This window comes from Quercus suber, unplaced genomic scaffold, assembly GCF_002906115.3.
Source record: "Quercus suber isolate HL8 unplaced genomic scaffold, Cork oak 2.0 scaffold_217, whole genome shotgun sequence".
Classification (NCBI taxonomy): domain Eukaryota; kingdom Viridiplantae; phylum Streptophyta; class Magnoliopsida; order Fagales; family Fagaceae; genus Quercus; species Quercus suber.
In genome coordinates this window covers 104,187-119,887 of record NW_027069675.1, presented here as the reverse complement: position 1 = coordinate 119,887, position 15,701 = coordinate 104,187, and positions in this window count along the sequence as shown.

Genomic DNA, 15,701 nt, shown 5'->3' with positions numbered 1-15,701 from the left:
GTCAAGGATCGCACTAAGGTAATTAAACCACAGCTAGAGCACCCACTCTGATACCAATTGAAAGCTCGAATTTGTGTTGAAAAAACAAGAGCTGTTTAGACCACCCAAATAAAAGTTACGGCTCGATTGATTTTACAAATAACTTAATACTAAGTGCGAAATAGTGTAAATGCGAGCAGATAAACAAACAAGCTACTCTAATCCATAAACTTAACAATACAGCAATAAAATGGAATGAAAAAGAGTAGAGAAGAGAGATGCAAACACAAGATAATACGCTGATGTGTTATCGAAGAGAAAACCGAAGAACTCGGTGAAAAACCTCTCCGTTGCCCTCTAAGCAGTAATCGATCCACTAGACAATCAGTTGGGATACATAGGTTAGCAAGAGACCCTCCAAGCCTAATTTACCCGATATACCTAAGCCCTCCAAGCTCTTACTCTAACAAGGCTTCTCGGAACCATGTCTTGTCTAGCTTTCCGGATCTCGCAACAAGCTCCATGTTGCATCTGCCATCCTTGGTTTCTTCCAATGCTTCCCAGTAACACCAAAACCTCACTTGACACATTGAAAGGGTGTGGTAAGTGTTTGGGCTATCAACCTCTTAATGGTATGGAAATGGAGAGGTAGGAGTTGAGGAAAATGCACAAGCAATTATGTAGAGAAATGTGGGTATAACAATCTCTAACTCTCAAGGTTTGTGGCTAGGGTTTTCTCTCAGAAGCACTCATCAACATTTGTGGGTAATGTGGATATATATAGTGTTCACGAAACACAGCTGTTTCCATCTGTATTGACTTTTTGCATTCAAGTCATGTGTAGGGCACATGCATTAATTCGCTGGATGTTTAGTAGCGAGATACCCATGAGAAATCTTCTATCTTTAATTGCTTGAGTCTTTAATCTCTCTCTCTCTCTAACACGCACCCCTTACAATTAAATCCCATAATAAATACAGGGTACAAAAGATTGAATAAAATTACAATCAAATTTGGCACAGAATTAAAGCTAACAAAACATATAGTTGTAAATTACAACTTTACATTCTCATAAACTCAAAGAAGAGATCAAAACTCGGAATTGGTTGTTTTTCATTTTATTTGAGCCCAAGTAGTCATCTGTTAGCCTGAAGATATTGGCAAGAAATTGGGATCGTAAGGGATCATTCGGATGTACAATTCCACTGATCTTGAACGATCCTAGTACCAATCCTTGAATATGAACGATCTTGAAACGATCCGAATCTTTTTGGCAAGTAAGATCGTAGGATCATAGGATCGTACAATCTAGATCTCGATTTTAACAAGCATAGTTACAACAACGTAGGTTTAGATCCATCAGTCAATTGGTGCTGGTTGAAGTCAGACAGCATACAAGGCTTCTAGTAGCTTTGCAGTGTGAGTTAGAAGCTAATTTACTGTGGTCTAAGCCCTCTACTGACTTTGTTCTACACTTCTATTTTGTAGAAATTGGTCTCCATATACACTAGTAAAATTTCGTGTGTGGAGAATAAAAATCACAAGCAAGTCACATATCATATATATCAGTAGTTGCAAATCCACAACCAAAATTTGAAAAAGGAAAATCTCTTGCACAATGCACCACCTAACACAACATCAATATTTTGATGTCTACCATTCATTTAATCTGCTGATTGGCCATTGACAACTAAATAAACCTAATTCCAATCCAGTAACTCTATTCAAAAACTCACAATGTGTTAACAATAAACACTAATAAAGTCTAACAAAAATGCTAACAGCTGAAAAAAAAAATACTTAATATTTTGTCTAGTATCCCATAAACATTTTACAATTAAAGAAAACTATAATAATGTTTTTATAAATCAGGTGAGCCAATAGTTGCATCTAGTGTAGGATGTTCCATAAATTCATGTACGTTGTCACTATCAACATGTTCACCTTGTTGAATATGGGTAGATGGACATGTGCACTTGTGTATCCAACATCTTTACAATTACTGCAACGTCTAACTTTAACCTTACTATTACTCGTGTTACCATGGTCGCCTTTAGTCTTGACAATGGCTAGGTCACGAACATTTTTATTGATTCTTAATCTAGTGTGTATCCCATCTTCATTTGCGTCTTTATTTGAATAGTAAAGTTTTTCCATGATGGCATTTCGGCTTTGCTATTTCAATCATATCTTCATTTACATGTTGGAGGGATTTGTTTCAAATGTTCAACCTTCATAATAGAAAATAAGTGCTCACAAGGATATCCATACGACTCGAATAGTAAACAAGAGCACTACATTAATTTATCAATTGGATAATATACAACCTTCCATTTTAATTCAAGACATGCATACTAGGATAAGGTGTATGTACAATAATCTTCACTATATATGGAGTTAAGCACAATGAATTTTTGGTCATTCATTATTTCTTCTTGATCCATACTAAATATCTCCCTTGTCAATATATTAGCAGCATGCTTCTTGATTTTAGCTAACCTAGCAATTATAATAGGTTTAGTATAATTTGAAGTAGACTCTACCCCATTCTCATTATGTCTAATACATGAAAGTGCTTTATCAACTTGTTGGAACAACTCATAAAGCCTAGTCTTCCTGTCTAGAAATCTATTCAAGAATGCATTCATGACTTCACAACGTTGTGCACTCTTGTACCCAGGAAAAAAAAAATGACCTCTCATGCATAGTTATGAAACCCGGCCCAACCAAGTCGGTTGGACCAATGACCCGGTGACCTAGTGCATTGACCGGGCTGGGTGATCAATTAGATCAGAAATGTAAGTGGCCCAGTCAAAACCGGCGCAACCTAGTGGGTTTTAAGCAACCCATGTGACCTGGTAGGGTTTTATTAACCCGACTAGGTTTGTGAATTGTGTAAAATTACATTAATAAATCCACTTTATTAACTCTTTTAGTATTTAAATGTGTGATAATAAGGTAATTTAAACAAGAGAAGACCTAAAAAATCCAAAAAAAGCATGATTCCCTACGCCCTACCATACCATCACATCACTTTTTAGTTTTCACAATTCTCAAAACCGGAAAAGAACTACGAGCTACAGTGCATAAATTTTTTAACCCTTTGAAGTTTGAAGTCTGAATAGCATGTACATATGACCATAATACCATATAACTCTATGCCACTGCCACCATCTTCTTTTGATTAGGGTTTTTTTTTTTTTTTTCTTTTAATACTTTATTTTTTTAGTTTAAGCATCTTTTGTTTAATTTTTTGTTTTTTTCGTGTACAGTGTGAGTTTGTGACATTGTTTCTTCGTGTACAGTGTAATTGTTAGTTGATACTTACCGCTTTCTATGTATGTTTGTTGTTTATTACTATATGTTACTTTATAGTATGAAATATGGAATATTTGTAGTGTCTACAACAGTTTAAATGTCAGACCCTATGACACAATCAACAATTGATGTTACACCGAATTCATCTCCTCCAAAAAAACGTTGCTAGAGGAAAGAATGATCCAGCTTGGGGTCATTGTAAGCATTTAGAGTTAGACACAAATAGAAGGGGCAATTGATGTGTTTGTACTGTAATAAAGTTTTTAAAGGTGGTGGTATTAACCGATTTAAAAAATATCTGGCTATGATAAAAGGAGACACTGAAAGTTGTAAAAAAGTACCTGCAGATGTTCGCTTTTAAATGTCACAAAATATGGAAGGTCATGTTGCAAAAAAAAAGGAAGTCACAACAAGAATATGAGGAACACAACCAATTTGGACCAAGTCTCGAGGATCAAGGAAAGCAAATTTATGTAGATAATGATGATATTCAAGAAATTACCCGCTCTTCTATGCTCCCACCTAGCTCTATAGGAAAGGGAAATGGTATTTCAAGTAGGGGAACTCTAGGCCGAGGGGAACACACTTTTGCTTAGAGGAAAGGGAAAGCACCAAGTGGTATTTGAGGTTATTTTCTGCAAGAACGGCTCCTGGAGCTCAGCCTCCTCTTAAAAGTGTGTTGTAAATTAAGGAAGAAGTAGAAAGATGTGATCTTGCTATATCAAAGTGGATGGTTGATGCTTGTATTGCATCCAATTCAGTTAATTCCAAGAATTATCAACAGATGATTGATGCTAGTGCTAGTATGGGTCCTAGTAATTATAAGGGCCATGGATTTTATACTCTTCGTGGTTATTTATTGGCCAAAAATGTTGAGGAGGTCAAAAATTTTGTGCATAGTTATCGTGTAACATGAAAGGAGACCGGTTGCACTATTATGGCTTATGGCTGGACAAATAGATGTAGGAGAACTCTTACTAATTTTCTAATATATTTTTCAAGGGGTATTGTTTTCTTAAAATTCGTTGATGCATCTGATGCTTCAAAGACTTTAGATATTGTATAAGTTGCTTAGAGAGGTGGTGCTACTTGTTGGTCCTGAAAATGTGGTTCAAATTGTGACTGATAATGCTACAAATTACGTTGCTGCTAGGAAGTTGTTGGAGCAAGAATTCTGCTTAATTTTGATGTTACAAGATATAGGGAAGTTAGATGAAGTATATGATGTTGTACTTCATTCTGCAAAAATTACAAAGTATATATATAAGCATTGTTATGCATTGCATTTGATGAGAAAAAACACAGGTGGAAGGGAGATACTTCGACCTGCTCCAAATTGCTTTGCCATAAATTTTATTGCATTACAGAGTATTTTGGCTCAAAAGGATGCACTAAGAGATATGTTAACATCTAGAGAGTGGACAATTTCAGCATATGCTAAAGAAAGCAAGGGAAAAAATTTTGTGGATAATGTTTTGAATTCTACATTTTGGAAGGAATGTGCAGTCATTGTAGAAGTCACTGAGCCACTTGTTCATGTCTTGCGCATAGTTGATAGTGATGATAGACCTACTATGGGATATTTGTATGAAGCTATGCATAAAGCAAAGAAGGAGATGATCAGGAGGTTTCGAAGGAGAAAGAAAAGAATTGAACCTTACTTGGGATAAACAGAAGGTGACTTTGGACGAAAGTCTATAGTTAATGACCGTGAAGTCATGTTACCTGGTAAGGAAACTACTTTAATTTTTTGGTTAGTTGTATTTTCTTAATTACTTTTATATTTTCATTTACTCTATATTGCATAAATGTCGATTGTCTTTATTTAACAAATTGTGTATAATTGTATATAGATGAGTGTTGGATATCCTATGGATCTAGGGAACCAAACCTACAAAGACTAGCAATTCATGTTTTAAGCCAAACGTGCAGCTCTTCTGGTTATGAGCACAATTGGAGTATTTTCTAACACATTCACTTAAAAAAAAGGAATAAATTGGAACATCAACGCCTTAATGATCTAGTCTATGTCCATTACAAATTAAGATTACAGCAAGGGTAATAATCGTGGTTATTTACATGCAACTCTTTGTCAAGGGCAGAAAAGTTTTTCCATCTGACAAATAAGATTTGTGTTGGGTTGAGGGCCTAAATTGAAACTCAATGATGAGCTTGAGGCACGGCCCAAAGGCTATAGGTGAAGATCCAAAGAATTCACTTTATTTTTACGCCTTGGGCTTAGATTGAGACTGACAAGGATGGCCCATAAACAATTCCTACAGCAGACACGTCAGCATGATTAAAAAGCATACTGCAGAAAATAGCCTAGTAGTAAAATGTTACTACAGTAAAATATCCCAGCGGTAACAGAATGGAATAAACCTCCAGTTGTTTGCTATTTCACAAATTAAGGAAAGTATCTACATTTTCAAACTCATCATCCGTTAGCTCTAGAGAAGAGTCTTCTAATACAATGATATGAGGGAAAAATTCTATAGTAATAGTTACATCATAACCTTTAATACTAAATGAATAAGTAAATATCATGGGCTCCATTATAACAAATAATGAGGAATACTTAGTGTGAGATGGAGGGAGAGAGAGAGAGATCCCAGCTAGTGCAGCAAGATCATTATGGTGCCAAGACATGCTCGTGAATATAGTATAAGTAGTGAGTAATGAGGGACATTTCAGGTAGTATGAGTAATAAGAGAGAGTGTATAGTAAAGCTGCTAGAGCTTTCTGCTAGGGACAAGTGAGTGTTTATAAATAGAGGTACGAGGAGTATTTATAAGCTAGGAGCTAGTGAATTTAGTTTCTAAGCTTGAAACTTAAAACTTAGAACTTTGATTGAGCTTAGAGAAGGCTAAACAGAGAGGTTAAGGAAGAACTCCTTTCTATTAGTGTGTTCCTTAGTGTATCTTGGGTCCCCCTGAAGGATTAGTGGAAAGTTCTATTTATAGTTGAGTTTGACATGGTAATTAGCAAATAATCACCGCTAAATCTTCCCCAATCTTCAGGAAATCCTTAGAGAATCGTTCCTAGGATTTTTGACCAAGAGTAGTAAACTCAACTTTAGGATGTTTTTACTGTTTTAGGTAATAACAGTTGGGATTCTGGACTAGCATTAAATGCTGATTTGGCCTTAGCTGATGGGATTAAAGCATGTATTAGGCTAATGATCTTGGTTTCACTGCTGGTAGAATCAGAGCTCCCTAGGACAGATTGTATCACCCCAAGCTAAGTGTCAATCTTGGAGCCCTATGCTGGGAACTCTGTTGGGATCCCTTTGGTGCTCTCCAAGCCACATTTCCCTAAATTTCCCCATTTGGGGTTCATGTGCTTGGTCCATGAACCAGAGAGTACACGTTTTTGGCATGAAAATGAACTGATTTCCAGTTGTTCTAGGAACTTCCATAGTCTGGTTATGGTTGCCCTTAGTCTTTGACCAAATGGGTTGGAGAAGAAAGGAGATACAGCTAGCTGAAGCTTCCCAACCTTTTGTCATATCACCTCAGCTTTATGTCACATGAGAAATGATGAAAATGAGCTTAACAAGAAAGGGTTTAACCCCTGCTAGACACGTGTCTCTCTTCTGATCTGATTGGACAAGCTAGAGCTAATGGTGATGGGCTCTAGCTGTTAGGTTGTACTGAAGTTTAATTGGACAACTCATGTGAGCTTCAGCTACTGGGATTTGTATGTGAGCTGGGCTACCTTAGCTGGGCTTTATAGTTGAGCGTCTTTAGGCTTGGTCATCCCTACAAAAGTGAATGGTTTTGCCATGGGTAATATACATGGGCTTTTGTAGTTAGCTGATTATGGGAAAATAAGCATAGTTTCCATAAATTTTGTAAAATAAATATTTTTGAGAGATGAGTAATTATATTTCCCATGAATGAGGGAGTTTAGCATATGTAAAATAGGTACCAAATTAGTATTTGGGCTTTTAGAAATAGTTGCCAAAATAGTATTTGGGCTTTGTGAAAATAGTGCCAAATTATCATTTGGGCTTTATGAAAATAGTGCCAAATTATTATTTGCGCTTTATAAAGTATGTGTCAAATTAGTATTTGGGCTTTTGTAAAATAATTTGAGATTTTGTAAAAATATTTTTGTGTAGCAACAGGCTTTGTAAAGGGTGCTCGTGTATCAACGGGCTTTGTAAGAGTGCCGTGTAGCAACGGGCTTTGTAAAAGTGCCGTGTAACAATGGGCTTTAGAGATGTCGTATAGCAACGAGCTTTGTAAATGTGTCGTATAGCAATGGGTTTTGTAAAGGTGTCGTATAGAAACGGGCTTTATAGGTGCCATGTAGGAACAAGCTTTGTAAAGATGCCGTGTAACAACTCATAAAGTCCAAACAGCCCCAACTATTTCCATTAGTGCAATTTTTGGTAGCCCGCCAGGTACATCATCAGTGATGTCCCAGTTGTCCTCACCAGGAAAATTTGACAACAAATTAGTAATGGCTTGGCCTCTTACGACTATAGGGGTGATTGCTATGATCTCAAATTCAGATAATTGCAAGAGCCATTGTGCTAGCCTTCCAGAAATAGCCGGCCGCCTCAAGAGTAAGTGAATGGGATGAGATTTTGTTGAAAGTTGTACCGTGAGAGCTAGTAGATAATGATGCAGCCGCTGGGCAGCATATATTAGAGCAAGACAAGCCCTTTAAGCCCTTGGGTAGTGAGTTTCAGCATCTTTTAACTTTCTGCTAATGTTAGGACATATATGTTTTAACTTGTTTAAGAACATATGTCACTTAGTTATGTAAATTGGCTAATCCTTTGACAAAACGCACTCTGCTTGTAATTGGGTAGTTCTAGGTGTTTTTAGTACTTCAAGAAACAATGTTTCAAGGTCAAGTGTTGAAGTCATCAAGTCTGTCCAAGAGAAAGCAAGCTGAAGTGCACAGTTTTTAAAGCTCGACACCTGCTCGACAGCTACCTCGACACCTGCTATCTGTCGAGATTTAAAAAGTCAGATTTCCAATCTGATTTTCTTGGGATCCGTGAATATGTTTTTGGGCATTCTTTTCTTCTAACCCTAAACATATAAAAGGATTATTTTAAGAGCCGTTTTGGGTGACACAAGTTGCATTATCATTGAGCAATCTCTGTTTAAGCAAATTGTGATCAACAGACGAAGTTCTTGACCTAGTTCATCTTCCATCAAGAAGTTGCTGTGTATTTGCACCATAGGGTTTTGTAACCAAGCATCTTCTTGCTATTCATCATAAAGGATGATCTGAAGAACTTTGCAGCCAACCATTCTTCCTCAGTTGGTGTTCTGAAGTCACGTACTTGGATCCGCGCATTGGTTAGTCACATACTTGGGAGCGGTGCATCAAAGGTGGAGACTGTCACTACAGTTACAAGTCCAATTGGGTATTAGGGTAATGGTTCAACTTATAGGTCGGTAAATGGTACTTGGGATTCCTTTACTTGTAACCGCTTGATTTGATAATAGTGGAGTTCTCGGGAGTGGTGACCTAAATCACCTCGGATGGGGTTTTTGCCATAGGGTTTTCCCATTCGTAAACAAATCACCTGTGTAATTTATTTTCGCTGCATATTTATGTTAGTTGGTGATTTGTTTGTACTTCCAGTTAAATTCATGTAATTGATTAATTAATTACTTGGTTAATTAATTATTAGGTTTTAATCACAAGGGGTCAATTCAGATTGGTCTATCAGCTAATATAATAAACTGGTTGCTCCTTCCCTTCTTGATCATCTTGGGCTATAAGTCTCCCAATTGCTTCATTATTGGTAGCCAAATACAGCTTGAATAGTTTTCCTGGTATGGGTGCACATACAGTTGGCAGCCTAGTCATGAGTTGTTGCAGTTGGAGGAATGTCTGCTAGCATTTGGAATTCAACCGAAGGGTTTTCCTTTTTTTCAGCAGTGGAGTAAAAACAGCCGTAAGGGCAGTGAGACTTAGAATAAACCACCGGATGTATGAGAGCTTACCGAGGAAACTTTTAAGCTATATGAGTGTAGTAGGTGGCTTCATAGTAGTAATGGCTTGCAATTTGGCTAGGATCAACATCTATGCCTCTTTGATGGACAAGAAATCCCAGAAATTTCCCAGCCTTAACTCCAAAGGCACATTTAAGTGGATTCATGTGAAGCTTGTAAAGCCGACACCTTTCAAAGACTTTTCATAAGATAGCAAGATGATATCCTCTTGTCTTTGACTTTACAACAATGTCGTCCACATAGTCTTTGATTTCTTTATGCATCATGTCATGAAAGATTGTGGTCATAGCCCTTTGATATGTGGCTCCGGAATTTTTAAGACCGAAGGGCATGACAGTGTAGTAAAAGCTGCCAATAGGAGTTTGGAAGGCTATTTTGGCTGCATCTTTGGATGACATTCTGATTTGATTATAACCACTAAAGCCATCCATGAATGAAAACATAGCGTGCCCAACAGCTAAATCAATGAGCATATCCATGTTTGGAAGTGGAAATTCATCTTTGGGACATGCTTTATTAAGGTCCGGAAGTCAACGTAACATCGTATTTGTCCATTCTTTTTCTTAACTGGTACAATGTTTGAAAGCCACTTTGGGTGCATGATCGGCTTGATAAACCCAGCTATGAGGAGTTTCTGAACTTCTTGAATAATTTGAGCTTCAACATCAGGATGGAAGGTGCGCATGGGCTGTACTACTAGCTTTATCTTCTGGTTCCACGTTAAGAGCATGTGCTACTAGGTTAGGATCCAAACCGAGCATCTTATGGTACTCCCAAGCAAAGACATCGATGTACTCCTTTAATAATGAAATGAGCAGAGCCTTTTCAACGGTGGCAAAGTTACATTAACTGAAGTTAGTCGCTGGATACGAGGATTATCACTGAATCAGCTCCATATCAGGTGAAAAATTAGTTACTGCTAGAGGCTCTTTAGATTGTTTTGGCAGATTTTCTTCTACTGGTGGGGTTTTTGTTTCTTGAGTATAACAAAATATTGGTGTAGTGCTTGCTTCATTCAGTTTGGGACCCTTCTGTTTAAGATAGCTAGGCCCTGTATATCATCATAAACAATACCACAAACGACCATCTGGCAGCTGGATCTTTACACATCGTGGTTTTGAGACACTGTTAGGGGTTTCCCCACTTCTCTTTTCTTTTTCCTTTGATCGAGGAAAGACCTCGTGTCTATTTCTGGGTTGTTCTCAATAGGATCCAATAGGGCTTAAAGTAGAATCTTCCCCACTTAGGGTGAGCTCATTATAGAAAGTAGCCTCAAAGTAGTGTGCCTCAGATAAATCAAATGGTGTAGGATTAGCAGGGATGCGTATGGCCTTACCATTAATCTTCTCTTACACATTGGTGGTAAGTAGACGGCACAAGCTTGTGTTTGTGGAGCCAAGGCCTCCCAAGTAGAGCATGATAAGAAATGGGCGAGTCAATAACATGAAATCTGGTGAGGGCAATAATGGGCCCACATTAAGAACTAACTGTATACTCCCAATAGTGCATTCATGAATTCCAGCAAAACCAAAAACTTTGATAGGAGCCCCAGTTATTCTACTCAGTGGGATCCCAACTACTTTGAGTGTACTGGTTAGAATAAGATTAAATGATGCACCAATGTCGACTAGTGCCCTTCTTATGTGAACATCATTAATCTGAGCAACAATATATAATGGTTTACTATGATCAAGGTGTTATACCTCCATATCCTCATCGGTGAAGGTACTGACATTAGTAGTCTCTCAGAAGGCTCAGCTAGCATGAGCTTCAACTGTGAGGCAGTGGGTTCTTGAGTTGGCAGCAGTGGATACAAAAGCTCCAGTCGTTGTTCCCCTTGACTCCTTTTTGAGCCCTAACTATTGAATAAAGTCTGAAAGGTAGGGATTCTTTGAAGAGCAGAGATAGCTAGTGGGGGCATACCTGTACTGCTGGCCATTTCATCCTCATCAGCCCTATTATGAAAGAGTACAGTTGTTGTGGCTTTCTTTTTGTGGTGTAGAGGTAGTGGATTCCGCTGGACCCCTTGCTCACGAGTGAGGTTCAAAGTACCATCTAAAATCTTCTTATGGAATGTTCTCCAGACTGCTTTACAATCCCTAGTTCCATGACCCACATATCGATGATACCGACAATAGAAAGGTTTTCGCATATCTTCCATAGTAGGCTCTCAGATAGGCTTGAAGGGCCTAAGTACCCCATCAGCCACCCATTTGTCAATGACGACATTCATTTCTTCATCAGTGCATGGTATGGGAGGATACTCTTCTTCTTTTCCCTTTTTCGCTTCTCCCCAACTGTTGGTTCACTGCTGGAAACTGTGAAAGCTTGAGGGGTATTTTTCTTTTCTAGCTTGGCCTTTTCAGCGGTGGGAGGCTTGACTAATACGGCTGTCTTACGAGCTTTCTGGAGTAGTTGGGCAAACTAAATAATATCAAGATTCTCCAAATAAACCCGATACTCATAAGACATTTTATCAATGCAAATTTCAACAACCTCTTGTTCTTCATACTACCCATAACAATCAAGAGCAGCATCCCTAAAATCGTCAGATAAAGTCAAGGAGTCCTTCAGAGGATGGGCTCAATGCATGGCCCAAAGGCTATCAGTGAAGATCCGAAGAATTCACTTTATTTTTATGCCTTGGGATTAAGTTGAGACTGACAAGGATGGCCCATAAACAATTCTTATAGTAGACACGAGTGAGGTTGATTAAAAAGCATACTGTAGAAAATAGCCTAGTAGTAAAATGTTCCTACAGTAAAATATCCAAGTAGTAAAATGCCCCAGGGGTAAAGTAAGACAGAACGGAATAAACCTCTAGCTGTTAGCTATTTCACAAATTAAGGAAAGTATCTACATTTTCAAACTCATCATCCGTTAGTTCTGGAGAAAAGTCTTCTAATACAATGATATGAGGAAAAATTCTATATTAACAGTTATATCATAACCTTCAATAGTAAATGAATAAGTAAATATTATTGACTCCATTATAACAAATAATGAGGAACACTTAGTGTGAGATAAAGGGAGAGAGAGGTCCCAACTAGTGCAACAAGATCATTGTGGTGCCAAGACATGCTCATGAATATCGTATGAGTAGTGAGTAATAAGGGCATTTCAGGTAGTATGAGTAATAAGAGAGAGTGTATAGTAAAGCTGCTAAAGCTTTCTGCTGTGGACAGATGAGTGTTTATAGATAAAGGTATGTCACTACTTTATGTAATTGATTAATCCTTTGACAAAACGCACTTTACTTGTATTTGGGTCTCTAGGATGTGTCTAATACTTCAAGAAACTTTGTTTCAAGATCAAGTGTTGAAGCCATGCAAGTCTGTCTAAGTTTCAAGCTGAAAAGTGTCTATCATTAAAGCTCGACAGCTAGCCATCTATCGAGCTTTAAGAGTTGTTCTAGCCCCGTGGCTTGACAGCAGCTCGATAGATAGGCATCTGTCAAGAATTATGAAAAACAGAATTTCAATTCTGTTTTGACTCTAATCTTTGATTATGTGTTGGGCTTTCTTGTCTCACAACCCTAGACATATAAAATGATTATTTAAAGGCCGTCAAGAGGACACAACTTGCCCTAGTTCATAATTCTTGTGAAGAAGTTGCAGTGTTTATGCGTCATAGGGTTTTATAACCAAGCATCTTTGATAGGCCACAAACTAAATTGACCCCTTGTGATAAATTAATTAATTAATTAACCAAGTCAATTAATTAAATTCAATTACATGTAATAAGCGTGGTAGTACAAACAAATCACCAACTAAAGTAAATACAACGGAAAATAAATTTGACACAGGTGATTTGTTTACGAATGGAGAAAACCACCGAGACAAAACCCCATCAGGTGAATTTAGGTCACCACTCCCGAGAATCCACTACTATCAAAACAAGCGGTTACAAGTAAAGGAATCCCAATACATTATACCAACCAACAGTTGAACCATTACCCCAATACTTAATTGGACTTGTAATATAGTGACAGTTTCCACCTTTGATGCAGGCTCCCAATTATGTGACTAACCAATGCGCGGATCCAGTACGGACTTCAGAACACCAACTGAGGAAGAATGGTTGCTGCAAAGTTCTTCAGTTCATCCTAAATGAATGATCAAGAAGATGTTTGGTACAAAACCTATTGGTGCAAATACACAGCAACTTCTTAGAAGATGATAAACTAGGCAAGAACTTGTTGTTGATCACAATTGCTTAACAGAGTTTGCTCAATGATTGCAACTTGTTCACCCAAACAGCGCTCTAAAAAAATCTTTTTATATGTTAGGGTTAGAGAAAAGAAGCGCCCAAAACACATTCACGAATCCCAAGAAAATCAGATTGAAAATCTGACTTTTAAAATCTCGACAGATAGAAGGTGTCGAGGTAGCTTGAGCAGGTGTCGAGTTTTAAAACTGTGCACTTCAGCTTGCTTTCTCTTGGACAGACTTGATGACTTCAACACTTGACTTGAAACTTGTTTCTTGAAGTATTAAAAACACCTAGAATTACCAAATTACAAGTAAAGTGCGTTTTGTCAAAGGATTAGCTAATTACATAAAAGAATGACATATGTTTTTAATAAGTGAACTACATATGTCCTAACAAAACTTAACTCAAAAGGAATATTTTATATTTCTACAAGGAGACTATGACTTCTATCTTGAGGGTATGTGTTCTTTTAGCACTACGTGTGGTTGCCTAACATACTGAGATTTTGACCGTTGAATTAGATCTCACTTTTGATATATCAAAACAACTTACATTTCATGAGCATGTTCATTATTTTCTTAGGATTGAGAGTTTATGTAAATTAAAGTCGTGAGATTTATTATTCATTTGACAGTTATTAATAGAATAATTAATCTCATAACGGTCCAGTTCAATATGTCTTATACACTTAAGACACATCAACATATTAACTAGAAGTCTCCACTTTTATGATCAAGACAAGCCATTTTAGTGGACACATTATAGTCTTCACAGATGAAATGTTTAATTTCATCACCGACTACGAACTAAAATTTTGAATTTACAAAGAACTTATTATTTATATCTTCTATGACTAAATCACATAAATCACATACTATGCATCTCAAGGACTATATGATAATGTCCAAATATTCATGTCACCATTATTTTACGTAATAAAATTTCATTATTTATAACATAACGTCATACATAATATTATACATAGTATTGTATAATAGGATTTTAGAGCACTAATCCCAACATATCTAACTATTTATATTGCATCAAGAATATCTGGAACTAAATGTGATGCATGTGCGCCTAAGTGAACTCCATAACAGGACTACCAAGTTCCGACCTGACTAAAACTCTAGAATGTAACTGTGTAAGTGCCTAATGACATGGGGCCTAGTCACTAAAGTGATAAGGTTGTTTAAACACATTATTTTAGGCTGCGTTTGAATTGGGAGTAAATCATTTCCGGAAATGGTTTTCCACATTTTCGCGTGTTTGGCTGTTCTGGAAAATTCTATTTCCCGAAAAATCACTTCCAAATTTTCCGTTACCCAACGGAAATCATTTTCAGTACCTATTTTCACTTCAAAGTGTTTCCGGAGAGAGAGAGAGAGAGAGAGAGAGAGAGAGAGAGAGAGGAAGGAAGAAACAGAGAGAGAGGAAGGAAGAAATGGAGCGACCCATGAACCCAGAGCCAGAGCCGGCGACCCACTGCCATGACCCATTGCTCGACCCATCGCCAGACCCAGACGACCCATTGCTCGACCCAAACCCAGAACTAGAGCTGGCGACCCATCGCTCAACCCAAACCCAGAACCAGAGCCGGTGACCCATCGCTCTCTCTTCCTCGATCTCGTCGATGACTCAATTTGCGTTGTTGCCGGAATTTGCGTTGTTGTTGCCGGAATCTGCGTTGTGTTGTTGTTGTGTTGTTGTTGCCAGATGATGTTGTTGTTGTTGTTGCCTGTTGTTGTGTTGTTGTTGTTGCTGGAATCAATTTTTTTTTGTTGTTGTTATTGTTGTGTTGTTGTTGTTGCCGGAATCAATTTGTTGTTGTTGTCGCCGGAATCAATTTTTTGTTGTTGTTGTTGTTGTTGTCGCTGGAATCAATTTTTTGTTGTTGTTGTTGTTGTGTGGTTGTTGCCAGAAAATAGCATTTTCCTAATAGAACCAAACACATGAAAATATTTTCCACAACAATTTTCATAATACAACCAAACACTTGAAAATATTTTACGGGAACCAAACGGACCCTAAGTATGCACTTTTTTTAATATTGTCCTTTTGGGCGTGTTTTTTTAATGCTGGGAACAAGTCATGAATCTAAACAATGAATTACCAAGGAATATAGTGGCTCTCCCATATCAATGTTTTAAATACAATTTAACCAAAAAATGAAAAGGACTAGTGCCCCAGGCCATATTAAACAAAGTA